This window comes from Xyrauchen texanus, chromosome 45 (genome assembly GCF_025860055.1).
Source record: "Xyrauchen texanus isolate HMW12.3.18 chromosome 45, RBS_HiC_50CHRs, whole genome shotgun sequence".
NCBI lineage: Eukaryota > Metazoa > Chordata > Actinopteri > Cypriniformes > Catostomidae > Xyrauchen > Xyrauchen texanus.
The window spans coordinates 6,344,448-6,366,599 of record NC_068320.1 but is presented as its reverse complement, the minus strand read 5'-3'; positions in this window follow the sequence as shown (position 1 = coordinate 6,366,599).

Here is a 22,152-nt window from a genome sequence, read left to right as displayed (position 1 = left end):
AACCAGCGGGCCTCGGACAACGAATCTAACGATTCCTCAATGCGGGGAGGGAAAGGCATCCTTCCTAGTTTTGGCATTCAGGTGACGGTAGTCTACGCACATGCGTAGACTACCATCCTTTTCTTCACCAACACGATAGGCGATGCATACGGACTACTGCTCTCACGAACTATACCGGCTTCCAACAATTGGTTAATATGAGTTTTAACTACCTCATATTCGAAGGAGGAATGCGCCTATACCGCTGGCGACAGAGGCGTCGTCCAGCACCGGTATATCATGAGAGATTAAACGGGTGCAACCTAAATCTCCCTCATGGCAAGAGAACACCGCTTGATACTTCCGTAAAAAATTCCTAACCTGATCCTGCTCTGCTGCAGGCAGAATGGATAAGTCAAGGGACTGAATCTGGTCGAACGAAGGAGACTCCCCCTGCACTGTGGGACTGTACGGTGGCAACTGTGGCCTTAACTTCAACGACCCCCGTGGCAGGTTAACTAAGTAAACCTCCTTCATACTTCCCACCACTGTGGTAGGGCGGAGCACTACATCAGCTGCCCCAACATTTACCACGGGCACATATGCAGTACCTCGATTTACCTGTACCAAGGCTGGTGAGGCCAAGAGCCCAGCAGGAAGGCCTGACTCGGGGGCTCAAACAACACAGTTCGGCCCTCGTATTGGGCTGAACAGGTTGTAGCAACCCACTTAATGGTACCCCCAGGAATGCGTTGCACCCTACGCCCACGCATCCTCACCCCACCCACCTGTCGGGAGTGGTCTTTTATACTCACGTGTTGACAATACTGAAAAGCCCTCGACACGCCTGGAAGCTGCATAACCACAGGGAGATCAAAAGCGCGCCATGCTGGCCAAAGAGCTCCCGGTAGCACCGGCCAAGTATATTCATCCCCAGCACCCGGGGACATCTACACTCAGCCCACCAGGAGGATCCCTAACCACCAGGACACCACACCCCGTAATCAACCTGCCGCACATTTCTACATCTAACTCCAAATAACCGATGTACGGGATCTCCAGCCCATTAGCCGCTCGAAGCTGCAACCACTGACAGTCCTGTAAACGATCCCGCCCCCAAGGCTCAAAGTGTTGACGAAAACAACTTTCTGAAATAGTCGACACCATTGACCCGGTGTCCACTAAACAGGGTACTAACACTCCTCCTATGGAGACAGTTAAATGCGGACAAGAAGAGATCAAGCGAGAGAATGGGCCACGTACGTCTGTGGGACGGGAGTCAACTACCTCCCCACCAAGGTCGTGACTCTGCGACCTGGTGGGAGCTAGTTTTCCACGGCCGAGGAGAATGCGGTGGTCCATGTGTACTAGTAGAGGGACCGGCTACAAGCTGGGAGGGCGTGGGGAGCCCGCCCCCATCGCACTCCCGAGCAAAATGACCCGGACGCTGACACCGTCTACATATAACCGGACCCGACCGCGGTGACCGACTATGCACGTATGGGGTTTGGAGACGAGCAATGGTCTGTGTGAGCTGGTTTAACTGTTGTTGTTGCTGTCGAAACATTTCCCGCAGTTCAGCTCATCTCAGACTGTTGTGGGGAATTCTGCCTACCAGCGGAGGTTCCCCCACTTACCCCATACTGAAGACCATAGGCTACCGGGACGGACTGACTACGCCCCTTGCACCCCCGGGCATCCCCTCACGTTCCCACCTAATTGCTTCTCCACGGACTCCTAATAACGTAATAGTGGGCTGACGACCGAACCAATTGTTTAAGCTCACGCCGCAGAGTATTATCGGATACATGCTCCACAAATTGATCCCGCAATACAATTTCAGAATTTGCAACAGCATTAGGTGCTTGGGTCTTAACTCTTTCTAAAAGAGCCATGAGCGCAAGGGAGAACTCCAACAGGGTTTCACCTTCCTGTTGCTTCCTTGAAAAGAAAGCCTCTTGTAACGTGACGTATGACTGTGAACACCCATAAAGCTCTTGCAACGCTTTAATAATTTTATTAGGATCTCCACGCTCTTCCTCAGGACGATATCGAATCTCCTCTCGGGCCTCTCCTCCAAGTGGTCAAATACAAAGAAAGCTTGTTCAGCGATCCCCATATACCACGCTCTCATGCATGCCCGTGCCTCCTCGACCCATTCATCGATACTTACACCAGATTTACCACTAAATTTCGGGCACCGACGCTCTCGAGGCACAAAAACCAATCGCTCCGGTGCACTAGCACCAGAAAGTTGGGGAACTACAGGTGGAGCAGTAGAGGTGCTAGGCAAGGCTTCAACCTCCCGGAAACACCAGCCACAGGCCTGTAGCTGCTGCATCCTGGCATTATCAGCCCTTAACTGAGCTACCAACTCCCGCAACTCCTGTAATTCTTCCTCCATTTTGAAAGAATTTAAATGAAACTTACCACCCCAGAGAAGGAGACCCCGAAATTACACCACGCTGCTGTTCTGTTTCCAAAAAAGAAAAATCAAAACCATAAGGACAATACAAACACACCGAAAACCCACTGTCTCTGACCCAGTCCAACGATAATCCTGCCGACTATACGCCAAATGTGGCAAAGCGCGTGAGGGCAGCTCTATTATAGATGGAGTCGGGCGGAGCAAAAGTTATACCCACGCTCAACTCCGGTTGATATTATTTCCGACTACGCCACCTGAGGAATTTCACCCCAAGAATTTAACAACCCCTAACTTAAAGGCACACGCAGATCCTAATCATAGACGGAATCAGAGACCATGGTAATCGTACAAAAAGTTTATTAATTAGTTAAAAGACACAGTAATTAAAAAGGCATTGACCAACAATCACTCTCATCCACTTGTTCATTTTATCGTGGGCAACAGAGGAACCCGGGCTTACCAACAGGGGCAGTCTCAAGATATCACCCTTAGGAAAAATCACTCTATTCACCAGTGCACACACACACACTAGCACACACTCAGCAACTCACTGTCAGAGCAGACCACGACACACAGTGAGTATGCCACCACCAAAAGATCACTCGTCTGCCCCCGGGTGCCCAGGTCCTGTCAACAAACGAAAAAAGACATTAAGAAAGAGCATGGATATGCAAAGAAAACAACATACAACAATATAATAAATTAATTGATACAATCCCAAGAAGGAACCAACCAGTTGGTCCCTACCACGTCACAAATCAACCCAAAAAATGACAAAGACACAATATAAACTCAAAAGCAAAATAAAACAAATGGTCAAAATGGATTCGGCAGTGTAACTCAACCAAATTTGAGTTACAAATTTATACTGTTTTGATAAGTAATACTGTAATACAGTAATTCTCTAAATCACCATTAAATTCAAAACAAAGATATAAATTTAACACTTGCTTGACCATTGAAATCAATTAAAGAAATAAACAAGAAAGACACAAAAGATACCCCAAGCACTAAATAAATCACTGAGCCCAGCACAGAACATTCAATTTAAGACAACATGAGAGCTCGTGGGCAGCGTATCAGTCCCGTGCTGGATGCGGGATAAACAGTGGAAACAGAACAGCAGTCTATGATGAAGCAAAGCAAACAGCACTTATGCTGAAGCGCAGGTGTTGGAGCAATCAGCACATTATGATGAGGCACAGAGCACATACTCATTCGGAACGCCGCTATTGCCCTTAGCGCATGCCTAAAACAAAACAGAAGATGTTATACTGCAATTCATTCACCCTTAGCTTCACGCTCGAGCAATATACTCACAGCAAAGCATGCTGTCCCAGGATCACTATCCCAAACTATGCGGTGGATGGAGCCAAATGTCTCCGACAAAACTCATTGGCAGGAAACGCAGATAGAGCTTACACTACATGAAGCATACAGATTAGTCAGATACCCACTCAAAGTACCCCAAAAGCGCCGCACACAACCCTTCCCTTACCTGTCTCGATTGTCCACATTCAACTTCCCAGGAGTACACACTCAGTAGACAGCACAGCCAGCGGATAAGCAGCTTTAGCGGTCTTTACGATCAACACAGTCAACACTGCACTCCAGCAAAGAAAGCAGCAGGGCGCGCAGATGACGTCACGGCCCCGGAAAATGACGCACATCAATGAACTGGTAGCCCGTGCTCTTTATACGCAACAGGTGCCAGGCCATTGGCCAAACCTCAAACAAGTGGGAAGGGTGATAACCAGTCCTGCCACATATATATATATATATATATATATATATATATATATATATATATATATATATATATATATACTGTATATACACACACTGTGTGCCCAATTATTAGGATAGTGAGTATTGTGATCTTATTATTATTTCCATGCACATTTTCCATCTCCAAACCATATAAACTTGAATGCTTATTGGTTTCAATCATTTTCAGATGGTATGTATTTGTGTAATGAGGGAGGGTGTGGCGAAAGTGACTAACACCTTATATCAAGGTGTGCATAATTATTAGTCAGCTTCATTACTTCAGTTAAAATGAGCCAAAAAAGAGATTTAACTGACACTGAAAATTCAATATTGTAAAATGCCTTTCAGACGGATGCAACACTCTTGAAATAGCTAAACTATTAAGGTGTGACCACCAGACAATCAAACGTTTTGTTGCGAATAGTCAACTGGGGTGCAAAAAATGCATGGAGAAGAAAAGGTGCAAATTAACTGCAAAAGACTTGAGAAGAATTAAACGTGTAGCTACCAGGAACCCATTATCCTCCAATGCTACCATATTCCAGAACTGCAACCTACCTGGAGTGTCCAGAAGTACAAGGTGCCAAGTGCTCTGAGAAATGGTCAAGGTCAAGAAGGCTGAATCACGACCAACACTGAATATATTCACGTGTCAAGATTGGGCAAAGAAATACATGTATACAGATTTTTCAAGAGTGACTCTTGATGGACCAGATGGATGGGCCCGTGGCTGGATCACTAATGGACACAGGGCACCACTTTGAGTCAGGTGTCAGCAAGGTGGAGGAGGGGTACTGGTATGGGCTACTGTCATTAAGGATAAGGTAGTTGGACTTTTTTGAGATGAAGATGGAATGAAACTCAACTTTCAAACCTACTGCCTGTTTCTGGAAAGTAATTTCTTCAAGCAGTGACACAGACCGGAACCGAACCAGACAGGAAGCCAGGATCCAGACACCGTACTCCCGACAAGTAACATGACGGACCGAAGAGTGCATGGCAATGAATACAACCGAAACTGTACAACCGAAATACAACCAAAAGACAGACATCGAAACACAAGACAGACATGGGACGATGATGCCACGGTCTTGTCAGGCCAAAACCCAGACTGTTCGAGTGACAGGACCGTGACTCACAGTATGTAAAATATACAATTTCCCCAAAACATACATATGTATTTTTACCTACAGTAAAATCTCGATGTTGCTAAAAAATTATTATAAAAATGTGGACAAGATAGCGTACTGTATGTGTCATCCATAAACACATTTAAAATGTTTTAAATTAATAAAATAAATTCTAATTTTAATTCAAAATTTAATTTCTAAACATAAAATGTGTCACAGAGCACACACAAGATGACTTTTATGTCAAGTGTTTTGATCAAAATCTTTGATTGAGAGATTGAGATTGCTCAGAGTTTCTTTAATGTCTTCACAAAGTAAATGCAAAACAATCAAAAAATGTACTTAAGCAGGTTTTTTAACATTTTATTTTAAACTTAAAGGAATATTCTGGGTTCAATACAAGATATGTAGGCTCAGCCGATAGCTTTTGTGGCATGATTGAAATTACCACAAAAACATATTTTGACTTGTCCCTCCTTTTCTTTACAAATCTGGTTGAAAGTAGTTCAGTACAGTAGTCTGCAAAAAAACCCGATGATTTAAACAACTTTACAGCTCAAATATGACACGTGTTTTAACAGAATAATTAATTTAAATTATTTTATAAATTGATAAGCTTCACATTTCTGCCTTTAAACCCTGCCTCATGTAACCTCAATATATATATTTTGTATTTATATATATATATATATATATATATATATATATATATATATATATATATATATATAGTTGCAGTAACCTAGGATTGGCCACAATATCCAAACATAATCAGATCTCAAGAAATTTTTTAAGGCAATTATCTTTAAAATATTTTTATAATATTTCCCAGCCCAAAATGGAAGTGATACCATACTGCAACATGTTACCTATTAATTGTTGCATATTTGAGGGGCTTTGTGGTTTTGGGTTTGTGAATAGTCTATGGGCATTATAAACATTTTATTTTATTGAAAAACATTTTTGAAAATAGTAAATTATTAGATTATTAGATCAACCAAAATGTAAAAAATATCTCAGTGAAAAAAGGTTGCAATCCCCTGCTCTAACATAACATTATTACTCCACTGATGGTTAGGTTTAGGTTTGTGTTTCTGTTACGTTTGAGCAGCGAGGCAGACGAGGAGATGCGGATCCAAATGCAGTTTAGACTTGTATTAAATGAACAAACGAATAAACAAAGGAAAAACCCACAAGGGGGAAACATTCATGCACATACATCAAACAACGATCGACAAGGACTGAACAAGAAACGAGGGTTTAAATACAAGAGGAACAAACAAGGGTATGAGGGACACCTGGAAGAAAAAATCAAGGGAACACCAATCATAATAACAAACTACAAAGGACTACAAAAAAACCAAACAGGAACCAGGAAACAGGGGCTAAACTAAACTTCAACATAAGAGCACAACAACAAAAGACACCAATGAACATGACAGAAACCAAACAGGAAACAGGAACTAAACTAAATTTCAACATAAAAGCACAGAAGCAAAAGACAACAGAGAACATGACAGCATAAGAGAAACTACAAAAGGACTACAAAGACCAAAACAGGAACTAACAAAACTTCACAATAACAGTACAAAAAACAAAAGACAACAGGGAACATAACAGCTGGTGGGTTCAGCTTATAAAATATGCATTGCTCTTCACTGTTTTAACAACACACTCCCCTCTTTGGAAAATTAATCTAGAAAATGCTGCTCACACTTGAAAATACACACACTTTGTCCACTGGGGGCAGTGTTTTTAAATTTCAGTAAGCACAGACCAATTTTACCTAAAGAAAAGTCCAACTACTGTTTCTGATTTCACTGTAAGATCAGTCTGAAATTTTTGAGATTTTTTAGTTTTTTTTACAGGAAATGTGAAAGAAAGAAAGAAAGGAAGAAAGAAAGAAAAAGAAAGAAAGTGAAAGGCAAATCATGGAAATATGCTGTTAATGGTATGAGGGTACAAAGATGAAAAGATATCAGACCTGAAGAGTGAATAAGCTCAGATGGGACTTCAAAGGACCCATACAAACCTACACCACACACACACACACACACACACACACACACACACACACACACGCACTCTCTCTCACACACACACACACACACACACACAAACACATTTGTTTTGCTATACTTTTGAGGACATATCATATACTTTCATTGATTTTATAGAAGGCTAAATATATATTACATCCCCTATCCCTAACCCTACCCCTAAACCTAACCCTCATAGAAACCTGTGCACTTCATTAGATTTAAAGTTTACCATCATTTAACTGATTTATGAGCCTTTTTCTAGTGAGGACCAGCTAAAATGTGGCACTCACAAGTATAGCAAAACCTGCACACACACACACACACACACCTAAATTTGCTAATAAAATAAAGTCAAGACTTGAGTTATTTCTAATGGTTAGTAATGATCCATCACACTTTCTTAGAAGCAATACAATACTTTTTACTGCTTGGCAAAATTGCCCTGAGTCAATTTGTCCCTTGTTTTCCACCTATCATTGTTTCTCTGATCACTGTTGAAGTGGGTGTTTGGACTGTAAAGTTACTTCTCTTCTCTTTTGCCCAGTGAATGACTGTATGTTAATGTCAAACACTTATATAAAACATCTTTAAACCAAACCACATGTTGTACTTCCCTAAAAACACAACCTCCGTCTCATGTACTTTCCTTTACACACACACATACGCATGCACCTCGCTGCCCCGCCAACAATAACACTGCCCTATCGGCACAGATCAAACCGCAGCACAGAAAATCTTTACTGAAATTAAATAGCCTTTTCCTTGCATGGAAAAGAGAATTCACATAGCTGGCCCAATCTACACTGCCGATCTAAGAGCTCTCTTTCTGTTGTTTGAACGTGCATTCTGTATTGTGTTGATATAACGCCCTCCATCCCCGGAAAAATGGAAACATGCAAAGCAATGCTTGAGGAGGAAGATGGACTGAGACACACAGAGGGAACGACAGAGAGAATACGTTTGTGTTTTCTTTAGATGGTTATTTCAAATCAGTTTTCTTTGGCTGTGGCAGGACTTGCAGTTAAGCATGCGATCGAAAAAGTACCTATCAATTACTGACCCCTCTCCCCACTTGCAATTTGTCCCCCAGGCCCTAAAGACAACAGGATAACCCTGCTAACATGAAAAGTGTTCCCGGGGTGGACATTAATTTGCTAATGCATTTCTTTCAGATCTCGAGGGGGTGGCACTGAAGAGTGGCCCTCTTGGGACTCTGTAGCCATTCTCATAACAGGACCCAGGCGCCAATCGGAAAAAGGGAGGAATAGACTACCGGTGTAAACGCAGTCTTGATGGTATCATGCCAACAAAACCACAAACAATGTAAGCCATTATTAATTTCACATCCGTTGGTGTTGGGAGCGGTTTGGCTGTTTGTTTTTCTTTATGTCTGTGACAAAGTCGGCAAAGTCATGGATAAGTAGTTTTCCACATAATCATGATTGAAATGTGTGGTTGTTGTTTCTTCATCCTTGTAAACATTTTTCAGCCTATAAAAACAAGTGTCAGTCACCCATTTGACCCACAATGCCATGGTGCAGGAAACATTGAGAGTGTTGCCAAAAAAATTTCTCAATAATTTCACATTGACTGTGTGATTGAGATATTTGAGTGACAGAGAAATGGAAAGATGCTTAGTGGTCATCAACAGGTTATCAAGTGGTTATTAACATGTTATAACAATCTTATTAAGAGCTTATTACTGAAAGCTTAAAGGGGGATAAAGAATATCATTTGAAGTTTGAGTGAAGTCACTATAATAGGGTCAATTTGAGGTAATTTAACCCTTTAATACATGGTGTTATGCCAAACATTATGTACCTTCATTATGTGATAGATACACATTCTGTATCTATCACAAATAACATTTTCAAAGCACTTTTAAGACAATTTGAACATAATAGAATGGAATATATTCTGTTCAGGGCTGTCACTCTATTTACATTTTTAATAAAAATTAATTTCAATTCAACCCAGTCAATTAATTGAATAATTCTCAATTATTATTATAGAAAAGGCCCCCAAATAAGGATAATTCAATAGTGGTAAAGACGCTGGCTACCACCCCTGGAGCTCACATGGGGTAAGCTCCTTGTGATCGCACGTGGTGAGTCGTGCGTAGAGGCCGCGGTGGATGGCGTAGGCGCAGGGTTGACGGTCTCAGACATGGTGGCAGCTGAGATTGCGTCACTACTCCACTACGAGGACTTAGAGCAAATTGGGGATTCCAAATAGGGAAAAAAACAAGTTTTGATTAAATAATACAAAAACTGACTTTAGAAGCCAATATATTGTTTGTTTAATTTTCATTTAATTGAACATAAGGCTTCAGTCAACAGCAAACCATTTTGCAAATAAGTTGGTCGATCTGTCCTGTTCTCACAGAACTCGTTCTTGAATTCCATCTCAGCTATATTAAATTGTTGGTTTATGTACATATGTGTCAGACGGGCACTTTTGGAGCATCTCACTGGTTTTTAGTGTCTTAAACGACACATCTTTGTATGCTCTGCCAAGTTAAAAGTAGTTGTAACATTGAATATTGCATCTAGAGATCTCGCCTTTGTGCTTCATCCAGCTGTAATGTGTCCTGTGGGATCTGCTTTAATTCTGTAGCTGCACTGTTTGTGAGTTTTGTTGAGGCGCACTAACTGCCCTCTGCTGAAGCGGCTCATAAAAACATGAAAAAGTACTTCAAGCTTGAATTGTTTCAATGGTAGAAAAATACAGAAACAATACAGTGTGGGTCAGGGGGCCATTTAAATAATGAATTGCTTTCATTTGTTTGAACTCTGTTGCACATACGATCAAACTGGTGTGATTACACTAGGCTGTGCTCAGCCATGTATGATCAAACCGGTGTGATCTGCACTCATGCTGCTGTTTACCAGCAAAATCGGTTGTCATAATAACTGAAAAAGTTGTCATAATGAACCAGTAGCTCAAATTGTCTTTTCAACGTCACAATATCTTTATTTGTATTTGTTACAATAAAAAAAAAAATCACTAAATAAAAGTATAAAGCTGTTACCGTCGGAGCGCGAGTGATTACTTCTCCAAAATCTAAATGGACTATTATCTCATCGATAAAGTAATCACATTAATAATTATTTTACTTTTAAGTTACTTTCTAAAACACTTTTCACAGAAAGGGTTTTCTTTTTTTCCTTGAGTCCAAAGCAATGTCTATATTTCCTCCTCATCCACTGTGACATGCACTTCAGCTGTCCTAAAAAGAAACCGTAATTCATATTTTAAATGTATTATAGATAAATAATATTGTTTTAGAAATATGAGTAACCCGAGTTATGTACTTATAGAAAATGTAATTACCTAAATTGTAAACTGACATAAATGTAAAATATAATATGTTACACTACTTTTTGAATAAAAATCAATTAGATAACAGTAACTAATAACTTTGTAATCAGATTACATCCAGCACTGCTAATAACCTTATATGCTTTTGGTAACTGACCAATTAGATTTAAAATATATTTATATATACTGCCACATGATTCATAAGAAGTGGGGGCATAGCTCCCAATTTATGCAGTTTAGGGGTTGGAATGAGATCCCAGATCACAAAAGACCAAAGGTATGCATTTAAGTGTTAAGGGATCTCAAAAAGTCACTTGAATATTACTTGGCAATTACTAGTCGCCCCAACATTCTAACACTTATCTATGATAAAACTAATATGAAGATAACCCATGATACTCAAAAAATTTGGACATATGACCCCGACCCTAATTAATGTATTAGGAAGGTCAAAGGTTACTTAAACAGATTTCTGACTGGGACATAAGAGGAGGTGTCTGGGTGCAAGCATTTGCACTGGTTTTGTAGGATCTGGGTCCGAACAGGCGGTCGCAGCCCACTTCGTCCTCTCCTACAGTATGTGGGTAGGAAGAGAAGAGGCGCCTGAATATTGTTCAAACATCTACTTCTCAAGTCCTGGAACAAGGTTGAAGTATAAATACCACTCTGAATTTTGAATTAAAAAATAACACAAAGATTTTTCTCCATTGACACAACCCCTATTGGGCACGACTCCTAAAAGCTTCTGAGAGTCCATAAACAGTTCCTCTTTTCACCATAAATCAACTCTGCCCGTGCTGCTCCCTCTCATTCTTTTTCTCACTCTTTTTTCTGACATTTCTTCAGACAAGGAACGCTTGTAATGGATATGCAGGATTACAACTATGACCCTTCGAAACACCCCCTTTACTTCTCGCCACAGGGCAAAATGGAGATGGAACAGAAGTTTTGTTTGGAGAGAGGCCTGTGCTGAGAAAAGTGATACAGACACATGCATAAGCCGTATTTACTAAAAACGTTTCTCTTTATTTACACTAATGGTGCCGTGAATGGTGCATTATGGGGCCTTTCAAGTTCTGAGTGGAGGTGTCAGACTGTGCTGTGCAACTGAGTGCTAGTCATTAACGTCTCTCTTATGCTTAGCGCTGGGCTCTATTTGACATTTAGTTGATACTTGGAATTTTTTTTTTCTCCCCTTTTAAAGCCATTTAGGAAATGTGAGTTGACCTCTCCTTTCCTTCAACTTACAGTATGTACCGCCCAGAGGTGGGACAAAGTCATTGTTTTCCAAGTCACAAGTAAGTCTCAAGTCATTGCATTAAAGTCCCGAGTCAAGTCCCAAGTCAAGGCAGGCAAGTCCAAGTTAATTTTCAAGTCTTCAACTTTTAGCTTCAAGTCTTAAACAAGTCATTAGTGCGCTTTGCCCAAATTAACGTCAGAGTATTAATTACTATAGTAAATGTATAAACATTTTATATAGAAGTTTCTAATTTATAATCTAATTTTATCTTCTTTTTTTATCGATATCTACCTGTAAAAACTAAAGAGGGTAATAAAGATGATACATGGATCTTATCGTTGGACACACATTAAGGCAAACCAAACTTTTACTCTAAACACGCAGTGAAAGGACGCTGAACGTGCTGAACTGGTGAATGAAATCTGAAATATTACCAGGCAGTGGCAAATTGCAGACATTTAAGTTGCATATATGAGTTATATACTGTAAAGGGCTGCGAACAGAGTAAATGATCGGTTTTGTGATTTTTAGAACCATAACCAATATAATTAAATAAATATAGCTAAACGCATGACAGAGGACCAGCACGTCCGCAAAAGAATGAGTGTGTTTACATGCACGTTCTAACCAGTTATGCTCAAAAAGCACCAACGTGTGTGGTCACAATAAATGGTGTTCCTTTATCGAGGTCATACAACAGCGTAATAAAACACTGGGTAGATTTTGTCCATTACACTAATTGCTATAAAACGTTAAATGCTACTGACCGCAGTAAAAAAATAGTTTGTGGTTCAATATGCAGACTTTGTTAGCCTGTAAATCTGCCATGTGCTGCCATAGACATGTATGTTACTGAACCATAGCTGACGTAAATTAGTTAACAACTTACCTCTGTCTGTGGATTTTCAGATGCCTTACAAAATTGGACGTTGTCGAAGAGGTGTCTGTAATTTTGGAACCACAGGTTCTACATGTTGCAATCCTTTTGTTGCCTTTAACGCTGTATTTAATATATCCCAATTATATCACCTTTGGTATCATTTTTACTGTGTCCTTGTTCTTAAATGCGCGCCGCGGTCTTCAAACTTGGTCCAGCTTTTGTGGAAGCTGATTGGTTGGTTGTCTGATTGGTTGAATATAGAGCGTTGAAATGCAGATTTGAAAATCAAATGATTCATTTATTTGGGAAATTAATCGTTGATTTACTGCACATTTGTAATTATACAACTCTTATCTTTGGTTTTAAAAAGTATAAGTATTTCCAAGTCAGACGGCTGAAGTCTAAGTCGAGTCGCAAGTCTTTTTTGATTCTATCGGGTCGAGTCGCGAGTCATCAAATTAGTGACTCGAGTCTGAGTCAAGTCTAAGTCACGCGACTCGAGTTCACACCACTGTTTTTGTTGAGTGCACCAATTAAACATGTTTGTTATTGGTCATTTCTAAGATGGTAACCCTCTAGCTGTAAACATACCACCACTAGAAGCAAATGAGCAAAAGTTTCCTAAATGTGGAGGTTGCAGACCTATAATAAGTAAATAGGACTGATTGATGGGGCTCCTCATTAAAACTCTTATAAAAGTTCAAGTAAGTTGAATTAAGTTAAATTCATTATACGTAGTTGATTATGTTATGGGCACCTAAAACAGCACAGTATGTTGTGATGTGAACAAATTTTTCTCTTTGTATAATTGTTTTTTTCAGTGCCACCACAGGGTGATTGGTGGCCCTTACTTGTCCACCCCTGTATAAAATTCCTGGTTCCTCCAGTGCCTGGATAGTGGATAATGTGCAGTGCATATAGATTAGTTTGTTTATGTTATACTAATTCACATGTATCTTTTTTCCAAATTATAAATTAAGATTATTTTAATCCAGCGTAAAGCCCGTGCCAAGTCAAATATGCAGATTACAGATGGTCCACTGTGGCGACCCCTTACGGGAGCAGCCGAAAGAAGAAGAAAATACTTCAAGATTATTTTAGTATACTTGAACGCTTATCAACCATGTAGGACACTTTGGACCCACTGTATGTTATGTGTCTTTATACACTATGTATTTACGCATTTAATAGAATATACCTATTGTGGACATATAGTATGTTGTTGCATTCTACTTACATATAAGTACCTGCTTTTAATCACATCTGTAGATACACTGTTAACCTTATACCTAACCCTAAAACTAACCCTGCCCCAACCCTTAACCTAAACCCTAAACCTTTCTTAAATCTAACCCCACCCCACCCCTAACCTTAAACCTACTTCTAAACCTACCTGTACCTGAACCTCAGTAGCAGCAAATGTGATTTATTTGCGAATTTTGCAGAACAACATGTAGTTACACAATAAATACATTGTTTTGTATGTATTTTAATGTTAGTACATAGTAGTTAAAGGCACTTATTATAAAGCAGGACTGAAACTTTTTCCACTTACAACACCTTATTGTTCTTTATGTGTGTTCCTTGCTTTTCTTTAGGATCTGAACTAAAATGCACAAGGGGAAAATTTACTGTGTGACTTTGAAGTGCCGCCAAATTTCACATTGGTGTTCCTCTTGTTTTTGAACAAACACTGAACAAAGCATGAAAAATACAAGCCAAAAGACACACTTGTATCCACACAAACACCAGGCTACTGTATGTTTCAAGACTGCATTTTAGTTTAGCTCTGTGTGTGTGTGTGTGTGTGTAGGTAGGTAGCATTGATTTGCATAGCCTGTAGGACGAGATTGCAATACAAATGCATACACAAGGGCCTTTAACACTACAGGCCAAACACGCAATTACACGCTATCTGTATTAAAGTTGCCAGCATGCTACAGCACGTTAGCCTGACGCTAGCTCGGCATTTAGATATATAGCTCATAGATATTTGTATACTGAACCCCCTGTGCTTTAATCACTCATATTGTGGTTCAAAGAGAAAACAAATATGATGGGGAGATGGGTGGAGAAAAGAAAGAATAAAAAGTGTTGAGTTTTGTTAGGAAAGGCGATGGAGACTGGAGAGAGAGAGAGAGAGAGAGAGAGAGAGAGAGAGAGAGAGAGAGAGAGAGAGAGAGAGAGGAGAGAGATAGTTGAGCCATATTTCAACCTTAATTAGAACTGACAAAATGTTTTTTGAGGGATCACTCTCTCTCCAGCTTTGTTTGCTTTAGCAAGTCAGAGCCAGATTTATAATGGCTGCAAAACATTACAGCGATCGGATGTGCACAAAGGGAGGGCGACAGATATGGACAGAGAGAGAGCGAGAGAGAGAGAGAGAGAAAGAAAGAAAGAATACAGTTGAGGACAAAGGACAATTCAGTTTGGAAAGGGAAAAGTCAGAGAGAGGGATTTGAACAAACCCAGTCATACAAATTAGTAAGAGATTGTGCAATTGTTAGAAATTCTATTGGCATATACGTCTTGTTTAAACTATTAAACATTTTATGTTGACTAAGTTTTATGTTGACAATGTTGACAAAACCTTGAAGTCATTACCCTTACTTAATTACATTTTTAGTAAGTTTTTACAAGCAATTACATTTATTATTAGTTTCATTCAGCCAAAAGTTATTTGGATTGACAAATCAATGTACTATAGTAGTTTTAACTTTGACTTTATTAGGATCGTCAAACTAAATGTACTCATGTTTAATTTAATTCATTTTCTTATGTTGGTCCAACTTAAGTGTATGGACATTGCAACTGTTGCACTGTCAATTTGATTGCAACTGCTTATGATGCTAAACACTCAAATCAAACATCATTTAAAGTGAAAGTCTATCCTAAACCTAAGCACAAGTGCCAATCTCCCCCACAACTCCAGCCTAATAAAGACCCAAAGCCATATTTAAAGACCAGGATATCACAGAGACAAGGGGCTCGGCTCTTTTGAGACCACCCTAGAAAATACCTAGCAATCACCCAGGACAACTTAGCAACCACAATGCAATGACCTAGCAAACATACTTACATTTAGACACTAAGCAGATGCTTCTATCCAAAGCGACTTACAAATTAGGAACATAACAAGAAATTTGTCATACAAAAGTCAACAATATCTGCAGAATCGCACTGCCAAGTTCTCAGAGTAGATAGAGCATACAGAAGCTTGCACAGAATAGCATAGCAACATGCCAAAACCACTAAAAACACCCTAGAGAATGGATAGCAGTGTACTAAAAATATAGCCAGAACACTCTAGGATACACATAGCAACGCCCTAGTAACCACCCACAACAACATAAACAACATAGCTTTCATGATCCCTCTCTGCCAGCCCTTTTGTCTTTGTTGGTTGTTTGTCTGTGTGAGATTGTGTTATGTATGAGCCCCATGGCTTTTTTGGCATGTGCTCACCCAACTCCGCCCCATCGTTCCCTCTGGCCTCACCCCTAGTTTAGTTCTTGTTATGTTGATTGTCTTCACCTGTTTCCTCTTGTGCCTTGCCTGTATATATTGTGCTTCATTTCCTCTTGTGTTTGTCAGATTGTTTAGTTCCCATGTCTGTTGACCAGTGTTTGTGTGTTGCCCCTCTGACTGGTTAGTTATCTTGCTTATCAAATATTCAGTTTGTTATCGTGTTTTGTTTTGTTTGTTTTCTTACAATTACATACATATTTTTCTCCTTCATGAGAGTTTCATGTTTGTTTTCCTGTTTAATAAAATAATTTGGTTCACTCATTCCTGCATTTGGGTACTCGTGTCCCGTGACATAACGATCCGACAACTAATGAACCCAGCAGGAATTAGTGATTCCCTTACGAGCCTGTTTTGTTCCCCATGGTCCTCGAGTTTGTCCAGTTCCCTGAGTCAATCGACGAGTCTGTCCTTTTCCCTGTGGCCATTGACAAGCCTGTCCAGTTCCCTGAAGCTGTCGACGAGCCTGGCCAGTTTGCTGTGGCCTTTGATGAGCCCGTTCAGTAATCTGAGGCTGTCGACGAGCCAATCCGGTTCCCCATGGCTGTTGACAAGTCTCTCCAGTTGCCTGTAGTCGGCGACGATTCAGTCAAGTTCCCTGAGGTTGTTGATGAGCCTTTCCAGGTCCCTGTGGATGTCGACAAGTCTGTCAATTCCCCTATGAACATTGACGGTCCTGACCATTCTGTTGCTCAACCCATTAACCAGCAGCCATCAGACACCAGTTACCATTCTGTTGAGCAGCTCAGTAGCCAGCACCCATCAGACGTCAGCAACCAGTCTGTTGCTCAGACCAGTAACCAGCATCCATCAGACACCAGGTACCATTCTGTTGCTCAACCCATTTACCAGCACGCATCAGAGACAAGCCACCAGTCTATAGCTCCTGCTATGGATGGGTGCAAAGCTCCAGATCTTTTGCTGTTTTTGTTTGTTTGTCCTATGTCTTTGCACCAAAGACGAACTGTTAAGGGATGCCCCCTCCCTCCAGCCGAGATGAAGCCAGGATTCTACGGCCCTCACTTCATCATACCCAAGACAGGCGGTGCGTGGTTGCTAATCTTGGACCTGCGAGTTTTGAACCGGACCTCACACAGACTCCAGTTCAAAGGTGCTCACACACGGTATGTCTAGCATCTAGATTGGTTTGCAGCGGTAGACCTGAAGGATGTGGTCTCCACGGGGTCTTTTCATTATATACATTTCTATAAAAAAAATTAAAAATTTTAAATTATAAATAAACATACATATATATATATATATATGGGGTTTTCCTCTTACATCATACTCTTGGATTCCCCCAGTGCATTTGAATGCACATGATGGGTGCATTTGCATTAACATGGATGCATGAGAGTTCATCCGGCAGAAACCTAGGTGTGTTAAACTGCTTTCTCTTAATCGCTTAAAATTAGAAAAACATGTTAACATGAATTTTCAGAAAACTATTTTTATTTATATTAAATTCTTAATAAATTAAAGAAAGTGCAGGAATTTATGTTCCTGTTTTGTATGCATCATGTATATAAGGTTTTGTAAAAATCACCCACATACAAAAAATTGCATAGCATGCGGAGTGTGCATATTGTGTATTGCAGAATGGGACTGTTTCCTATTTAGCTGAGAAAGTGCAGAACATTTTCTATGTTCTTTTGTAACCATAACATACGACTCACCACACACACACACACACACACACACACACACACACACACACATAGACATAACATTCAGCCTAGATAGAGGATCACAAAGCTAGCCCTGTTTTCGCACCTGCTGTTTTGAAGAGCATTAGGGGCAAAGACACACACACACATCTAGGGAAGAGAATTACCTCACCACATGAAGTTCACAGCATGGTCATGAACATTTACAAGTGTGTGTGTGTGAGCGTGTTCTCTTAATTCAAGTAAAGGGGAGAATGTTCCACAGGTGAGCAATGCTCAATACTGCACCTGTGTCATTGTCAACGTCACCCACCATCACCCAATGAACTCCGACCCCTGACCTGTAACCGCAGAGCTCCCGTTTAGGTTCTCGGATAGAGATACGGAGGCCTCACACTTAAGGCCATGGGAATGACATCTGAGAATACACTATATCTGTTTACCGCAGCTAGATGGCAAATGCAGACGAACCTAAACAATGCGATGGACAGTAATGAACTTGGATAATACAGTAGCCACTTCAAAGATGCAGGAGAAATAGGGATGTAGAGAGAAAGAGAGGAAGGACATGCACTACTGCTGTAAAAAACATCAGGGTGTAAGAAAAAGAGTCATAGTCTTGTATAGCTAAGACCTTTGATTATCAGCATAAAGTCTGGCCCACAATGTAGCGTATTCAAGGCAATATCCACCAACTTAGGAAGTGACATGCTGACATGACATTACATGTTTTTAGTTTTTCTAGATCTGTCAAATTAATGAAAATTATTTTTATTATTTATTAATCGCAATTAATAACATATATCAGTATCTTCTGCGAGAGGCCCCCAAATAAAGACAACATGGTCTCAGAAAATCACATTACTACACCTACTTAGTATATATATTGGAAAAAAATGTTTTTACATGGCTTGTTGTATCTATTGCGGCAGTTTCCTGGTGAAATTAACACTAGAGGCTCTAAAACAACAATGACTTTTATACAAATCATGAATAAAAGCGCAGATTATCAGTTAATAAACATACTTTTTGCACATTCTTCAAACAATGCTAACTTATGACATCTAACATCTTTACTATAGTGCATGACTTTTAAGGAGAAACATTTGAAAGTTTAACACATAACATAACCAACTACATTTACAAGCTTGTTCAGGTGGCTCAAAGCATTGCACTTGTAATGCAACAGATCGTGGTACAAGTCCTGAAGAGCATGCAATCGAGTCCAGAGTGTCAAAGAAGCTTCACAATGGCATGGTTGCTTCAGCAATTGCGGTTTTCATCTCACATTTACTTTTTAGAACAGTATCAGTTATTTTAGGTTTAAGTTTTAGGGTTAGAAGGTAGGTTTTGTTTATTTGAATCTCAATAGAGCCTTAAAAACCTCATCTGTCTGAGACTAAATTTAACATGCTTTAAGCACCACACAGTGTATACTTCACTTCAAAACTGACATGATACCTGTTAGGAGCCACGTGATGTCATTTTGTAGAAATGACGCCACAGTCACAGTTACAAAAACTTAGGACACTAAAAAGATCTTTCTACTTACTCTGAAAAACACCAAAAGAAAGATGCCCCGTGTCCCTGCTCATCTGCGTGAATGTGCCTCAGGCATGCTGCATGGAGGCATGAGGACTGCAGATGTGGCCAGGGCAATAAATTACAATGTATGCATTGTGAGATGCCTAGGACTGCGCTACAGGGAGACAGGAAGGACAACTGATCATCCTCGCAGTGGCAGACCACATGTAACAACACCTGCACAGGATCGGTACATCCGAATATCACACCTGCGTGACAGGTACAGGATGGCAACAACCACTGCCTGAGATACAGCAGGAACACACAATCCCTCCATCAGTGCTCAGACTGTCCGCAATAGGCTGAGAGAGGCTGGACTGAGGGCTTGTAGGACTGTTGTAAGGCAGGTCCTTACCAGACATCACCAGCAACAATGTCGCCTATGGGCACAAACCCACCTTTCCTAGACCAGACAGGACTGGCAAAAACTGCTCTTCACTGACAAGCCGCGGTTTTGTCTCACCAGGGGTGATGGTCGGACTCGACATTTATCGTCAAAGGAATGAACAATATATATATATATATAGATCATCCAGTCTTCGAAACACATTTAATTTAATATTTAATAATTCTACTATATACTGTGTATATATATATATATATATATATATATATATATATATATATATATATATATAATATATATATCCTTCAAAACATTACAATAAAGAGGGAGGATGATTACTTATGTTACTTTTTAAACTCATAATGTTTTGTATAATTAATCACCAAAACATAATGTATTAAATAAACGACCTTAGTTTTTGTGCATCTTTTAGTAGCAAATTTATCTGAAGTCACAATGGATAGTGTAAAAAAAATAACTAAAATAACTTTCTGTCGTTGCAGAAAACACTGGAAAAAAAATCTCAGAGAACAAACCAGAACAGTTCTGCTTTTGGATATCTAGTTCACTTACTAAGTGTAGTTTCTTGGGTAATTGAAAAAAAAAATATTAAATAAAAAACCCTGTCTGCCAATCAGAATAGAGCTTGCCAGATCGAGGCAGTGGTTTCCAATGAGTGGACTGTAGTCGGTCTTTGGGCATGCTGTCTGAGGCTATGTCATTAGTTCACGGCTGTCAGCGGCCCTTTAAGTCCGCCGGAGGTTTATTGTTGTCATAATGAGTGGTGACGGACTAAAAGGGGAGGTGTGTCCAGGGAATAATCCACTAGTCAACACCCACATTATACCCATAACAAGCCGTCTTGCATAGTCAAAACACACACACACACACACACACACACACCCACACACCCCCACATGCTTTGACCTCTGTCCACACAGAAAGGTGCTAAATGGGTATGTCATGTCAAAAGTGTGATTTCGTATATGGTGTGGTCTCTCCTTCTGCTCTGATTCAAGTCATACAGGGAGTTTAGTGTTTCCAAAATAGTTGTGCTCAATGTATATATTCTGGAGTGAGCGGTCAATTATGTGTGAAAGAGAGAACTGAAAAGAGAGAGAATGAGAGAGGCAAATTCTCTAATTACCTGCCAAGTACGTTGAATAGAGTTGGTAATTCAGAAACAGAAATTATGAAAAATCACAGTGGCAATTTCTGCACTCTCTATCCATACAAATGGGTCAAGTAATAATATTCACACATTATTAAATTCATTATTTAATTATATTTGTCAAGAACATGCCTGGGTCATTGTTAACCCTAAAACAAATAAATAAATACAATGGAATGGCAAATAATGAGCATTTTAACTTACTTGTTGTAAATTCTTAATAAATAACCCTATCGATACAATTACCAGTATTAAAAAAAAGCCTTATTTTTGTCACAATGCAGCCAAAATAGTACTATTGTAGTGAGATTAAAAGGAGTGATTATGCTATTTTTCTACAGTACACATTGTGTTTATATTCACTGTATGTATTTACTGTAATGTCTTAACATTCTTTAACTCTATTGTCACTATCCTTGTTACGTTGATGTCATAAGAATGGTTTTATTTAGTCCTAGATCCCTAAAATCCTCTGGAGATAAAAAAAGGCTACATGCTCATTCACAGCACATATCATAAAAAAAAAATCACATTTACTTGTGATCACAGGGAATGTAGATGCTCTTATTATTTTTCAAACTTTTTAAGGATAATTGTTGTTGCACTACCAGAAACTGCAGCTATTACCAAGTCTATCAATACAGTTGACGTCAGATTTTTACATACACTTAGGTTGAAGTCATTACAATTCATTTTGTAACCACTCCACAGATTTCATATTAGCAAACTAAAGTTTTGGCAAGTCATTTAGGACATCTACTTTGCATATCACAATTAGCCAGTTAGCGTCTGATAGGATTTGTGCTGAATTGGAGGTGTACCTGTGAATGTATTTTAAGGCCTACCTTCAAACTCAGTGCATCATTTCTTGACATCTTGGGAAAATCTAAATAAATCAACCAAGACCTCAGAAAAAATGTGTGGACCTCCACAAGTGTGGTTCATCATTGGCAGACATTTCCAAATGATTGAAGGTACCACGTTTATCTGTACAAACAATAGTATGCAAGTATAAACACCATAGGACCACACAGCCGTCATACCATTCAGGAAGGAGACACATTCTGTC